The following is a 6020-nucleotide window of genomic DNA, read 5'->3' as shown; positions in this document are numbered from 1 at the left end:
AAGTGCAAGGAACTCGCCGCCTACCTAGAGCAAAGTAGGCACACAAGGTGCAAAGACTGGCCCACAGGCCACTGCCTCCTACCGGAAGACGGTTGGAGGTTATTACCGACAAAACAACAACTGAAAAAGTAACAAACAAACAAGCATAAAATAAAAAACAGCAGCAAAGCCAAACAGCCGAAGCCCGGCCCATCCACCATCTCTCCCAAAGGCCCAAAGCAGAAGCCCACCAAGCAAGCATCGATCTGCAACCGCCAGCACCAGACCGCCCCCAAGTAGCACGACGCCGCCGCGCAGCAACCTTGCACCGCCGCATCACCACGACACTGTGCAGGCCCTTCTTCAACCCGATTGGTGCCCGAAACCCGATCCAGAACCGACCAGATCGAGATCTCAGCGACCGTCCCCCAGCCCCCAGTTGCCGCAGAGCCTTCACAGTTCGCCGCCGGCCATCCGTGTCCCAGAGCCACTCCAACTGCCCCAGAAACAACACGGAATCACACCTGCAGACCCCCGTCCAACCCCAAACCCAGATCGAACCCAGCTCCACCCGAACCCAGATCGAAACAGCCTCCTCCCACCCTGGACCGCCCTTCAACACCTTAGCCCCACTGAACTCCCAAACCAACATCCTCTCCCAAACCGGAACGCAGCGGCAAGAGCACCGCCGGCGTTCGGCCGGGAGAGATCGAGCTCACACTTTCCTCTTCTTTCTCGGCGTTTTGTATATAATATTATTAATATATATTATGTTTTGGACATTTACACTAGTTTTGAAATTGCTTTTAATATAGTTATTTACAAATTGTTTTAGACAATAAAAGATATCATTTTGGGTGTTTTTTTTCTTTCTTTTATTTGTCAATGAAATTTTTTTTTTCTTTTGCGAAGTTTTAATATTTTGTTAGTGCCTCACTTGACATCAAATCCTGGCTCCGCCTCTGTTACCGGTCATCGTGAATCATATACAGGGTTAATGAGTGACCGCGCCGACTGTGAGCCATCATCATCATCATCATCGACCTCTAAATGCATTATTAAGTTTAATCATGGATTGTTTTAATCATGTTTTTCGATCGTCAGTTAGACTTGTTGGTGTAGTCTCCATTTGGAACAGTACTAGAACAGTCACTGGACAACTACCAAGAAGTAGCTATCTACGGTACGTATGTGCATCTGATAATTAACGCATTGACCCCTAATTTTAATTAATTCAGAAGTAGCTATGTACTTAGCTCGCAACTTCTCACGAATGCCTTTTCTTCTAAAAAATACATTTGCATTCACTTAATTAATCTTTTATAAGGTCAAGAATAAATGTGATGCATATGTGTGAGTCAATGTGTGTGATTAAATGTGCGTCAAATGATTAATTAGTTGAACAAAGTAATTGATTAAGCAGTGGCGTGAAGAACACTTTTCATGTGCTCGAAATTGAATTTGCATTCTTGGGTAATTTAGAGGTTCAACAATTCTTTCATAAAATTTTAAAATAAATGGGATGAACCAGAGAAACAAGCTACAATTCATGCATGGGTAGCTCATTAGTCTCTTAACTGTTAATTAAGTGGCTAACGTTGATAGCTAGTTAGTGCTAATTAACGTGGATTAGTATTGTTTAATGTGATGAATTAAAGTACGTCTGATTCTCTTCAATCTAGAATCTGCAGCCTTCATGAATTAGTATTGGTTAATTAAGCTCGTTTTGGGCGGCCAAGGGCAGACAAAACAAGCTTTTGATCAACATCCTAGCTTAATGAATTAATTAACAGCCTAACAAACGGAGATCATGCATTGTGATAAAATTAAGCGAGCTAGTTAATTAAAGATATATTTTAATTTGATTAATTTAACTGAACCAATTTTAAATTTTACTTTTCTGTTGCAGATCCATATATGCATGTTGTTTTCAACATGTCTTTTATATATTTATTTATTTTGTCTATCCGTGGATGATGGATCTGTTGCTCAAGGCATCTTATTGTGAATCCCCATCCAAAAATAGAAATTAATATATATATATATATATATGTGTGTGTGTGTGTGTGTGTGTGTGTGTTATCTGATCGTGATCGTATCGTTTGAAATATTTGCCTTCTTGATCATGGATCTGATTTAGGCCCTTAGGGTTTAGGGACAGAACACTGAATGATTCAAAGATGGATGTATGACCACCCCAGCACGAGAGGTCGATAGTAAAACAAGCTGCGACAACACCAATAATAATACATATAAAGACAACCAATTTCAAATTATTGCTACCATCATATGGCGCAGAAGTGGCAGAACATGCAAAGTTCCAATCGGTACCGATCGAGCGTTCCACTCGTAGTTATTGCTTGTTACTATTTGAATCTTCCTACTTTTATAGTAAATGAAGCGTTAAACGAACCGATACTGACAGTAATCTCACTGTTTTACATACAGTAGCTACATAAATTGAAGGAGAATAAAATGAAGTGAAACTGTCAAAGGCTAGTACGATACCTTACTAATTTTCAATCCAGCCTCGGTTAACTGCATTCTTTGGCCATGTTTGTTTCCCGGAAAGTGGGCATTGGGAAAGGAAACACTTTCCTTTCCTGCGTTTGGGACAGCCAAGGAAGGGAAACACTTTCCCAAAGGAAAGGAAAAAGTAAGGGAAATTGATTCCCTCCCCCCCCCCTCCGGAAACACTTTCCCAAAGGAAATGAAATTTCCACTAACCAAACATGGCCTTTATGTACAAGTAGTCCAATTAAAGGCCAACATCTAATTAGCGATTTTCTCAATTAATTTTCACTTAAAATTTAGTTAATATTTCTCATCAGCCGGCCAATTGTCACAACTACATCACCACAGCACATATATATAACTACTAGCTTGGCCACTAACGATACAAAACGTATGTTGTTGATTTTAAATTAACAATGCTATACTTTTATATTTCAGAATAAATCAAGCTAGAATATTCATATTTTTTATCTTTTTGTCCGGAAATCAAAATCTAAACCCTAAGACAGTAAGACACCTTACGGTGTGTGCTATATTCCTTTTGTTTTACATTAATATAATCAGAGCGTTATCTTTTAGAGGAGTAGTTTAAGATCTGTATAATAATCAACTGTAGTTAATCCATCAAACTTCAAAACTTGATTAGCTTAAACAATGAATTATTTAGCTCTAATAAACCAGGGTTTGGCTCAGAGGCAAACGAGAGAATGTCATCCACAAACTTGCGATTTTGAATAGACCACAGCCAAGCATTCGAAGCAAGTAATTGATCCCAGACGTCACCTCAATGTCTGTTGCTACGCACATGCACAATCATTGTCTCTGCAAATCCAAAAAATGAATCTTAATAATTCCCTAACCCTAATTAAGTAAGAGGATAATACATAAAGTATAACAATGCAACCGACAAATCATACCATTAATTGTTGTCAAAACTAATTCATGAGAAGCTTTTTTAGATACGGTGATGATCACCATTTACCAATTCATATGATAAGAGAAACACTACATATATACAAGAAAACATTCGATTTGTTTCGATTCTTTGCGACGGTACGTGATTGCTATCTATAGGGTAAACACATGCACATTAATTATCATGGATATAGATATTACGTAGATGCGTATATAAGTAGGAAACGTACACCTCAGCTCACTAATATATAAACTTGTAGGGTTTGTGAAGTAAAGCCATCTTGTGATGAAAATAACATATCGCAATTCCATTCAGAAAAAGAAAATACTTGTGCCTTATTAAATTCGAAAATTAAGAAGCACTAGGACTTTGAAGCAAGTGGACCAAAAGCAAAGACAGAAGGATAGGTTCTTCATGTTCATGTTCCTTATTATGATGGGGTGACATAATTGACATTATAAAAGGTGAAACTGAAAGCTACCAAAATAATGCTAAAATTAATAGAGATGTGAAAACGACAATCAATCACTTGGTGAAAATTCCCTACGGAGGAAGGTTACAAGTCACAATAAAGTAGTCATTGTTTTTAGAAGTATGGAGAAAACTATATACCTTAATTATCTTTGTCCTTGAGACTTGAGTCATTGTTTTAGATAAGCTATCAAATTTGGCCACTCAATTATTCAAACTCCCTAAGAGCGAGTCCATCAGTTGAGGTTGGCTGGTCAAGACTATATTCACTACTTTTTGCCTTTCATTTCCACAAATTTTTTTTACCAGTCAGATACTGTTCACAAAAAGTAACTTTCTGGGTCAATTTCTTGACATGCCAACTGACATTTGGTGACTTTTTGTGAACAGTATCTGACTGGTCAAGAAAAAATGTGAAAATGAAAGGCAAAAAGCAATTAATAGTCTTGACTAGCCAACTTCAACGGGTGGACTTGCTCTCACTATTATGAATTTCAACTCATCATGCTATATACGATATATGATGATAAAACCTAAAACTCATCTCTACTCGGTACTTAGAACCTCAATAATATTCTCAAATTAAGTTGAAACGTTCAAACTACATACACCCATCAACCACAAACTCACTGTTTCTTCTTAACTAATCTGCTTGCCACGACTCATATTATATCGTAGCCGATCGATTTAGACAGCTACGAACTTTTCTACCCAATAATTTTCCAGAATATTAATACTCTTTAGTCTTCAAACGTTATTTGGAATTTCAAACTCCTCGCTTGCTGGATTGGAATGAATTGGCTTGGACACTCAACTTAGACAACAACAAACTTTCTATTAGTAAACTTGAGTGTAGAGACTGAGAGGAGGCTACTTTTAAGTTTTAGGGAAAGATATGATAAACCTTAACCCTAAATAGACCTTATCCAGCTCGATCTACACTTAATTTACTTTTAGGGAAAGATAGATAGAGGATTGATAAACCCTAACCCTACATAATCCATATCTAGCATATTAGTTTACTCATGACCTCTTCGATCTATATCTTTTCATTCTAATATTTGTAACAAGATATCCTCTTTACAGGAGAGATGCATTGGTCTAGTGACTCTAGTCAATCCTAGTATATGATATTAGTTTCAGACTTTCAGTGGTTGCCTACCTCATCGATGACAAGTAACTAGAAATATTTAGTTGAACTAACATACACATATACTGTATATAAACCAACTATATGTATATGTATATAGAACAAACAATGAGCACAAACTGGACTGGTCAGTAGTCACTAGTAGGTATATAGTTGGTTAATTTGTCAGAATTGTAAAGTCTTGAAACCTTCATATTAGGTCATTCATGAAAGCATTGCCAAAATTATCAGATACTTGCATTTCCATTCAAACATCTAAAAACCAATGTTTATGTCTGTCGGTATATCTAATGTTCTGTTTCGTCTAGGAAGTTCCATTTTTTCCATGTGCTGGAGAATGAGGATCTCTATCATGAAGCTTAAAGAATTCATTGGCGTACTCGGATTATCATGAAATTGAAGACCAGTCTATCACGCATCGATCTTTCTGATGAGCCTTCTTCTATAATCTATATTATTGGCCCTCCGGCCATCTCCACGCGTTGCTTTAGTGAACGATATACGTGTATGATATCGACCTAATTTGATTGCCAAAGCTATATGTATAAATGTATAATCACAAAGCATTCTTGTTCTGTGTGTAGCGACATGTGGCTTAGCCTCAAACCAAACACCAAAAACCGAAACCTACCAGTCTTGGGCAATTTTGGTTTTAAGTCAGTCCCCTTCATAACATCCTTGTGGAATGTTTGGTATTATCACATATAAGATGGGGATATAGGTTGCTATCTGCATTTTATGTACGTGTACTCACAATTTTGTTTTTCAATCAACGAGCTGAGGTAATCGAACACTTGTTCGAAAGAAATGTCTTATCACTACGGTAAATACCAAATAGTATTTCACAATCTAAGCTGTAATGATATTCCATTTTAACCTTGTGGGTTGGGAACTTTGGGATTTATTGCTCATTTCAAACTTTCACAGATTCAAGTTATAAGGAAGATGGATCCACCCAAATATGAGCCTCATAGGGCTCAGAATTGGTTT

This window comes from Rosa rugosa, chromosome 1 (assembly GCF_958449725.1).
Source record: "Rosa rugosa chromosome 1, drRosRugo1.1, whole genome shotgun sequence".
Lineage (NCBI taxonomy): Eukaryota > Viridiplantae > Streptophyta > Magnoliopsida > Rosales > Rosaceae > Rosa > Rosa rugosa.
This window is presented reverse-complemented; position numbering follows the sequence as displayed.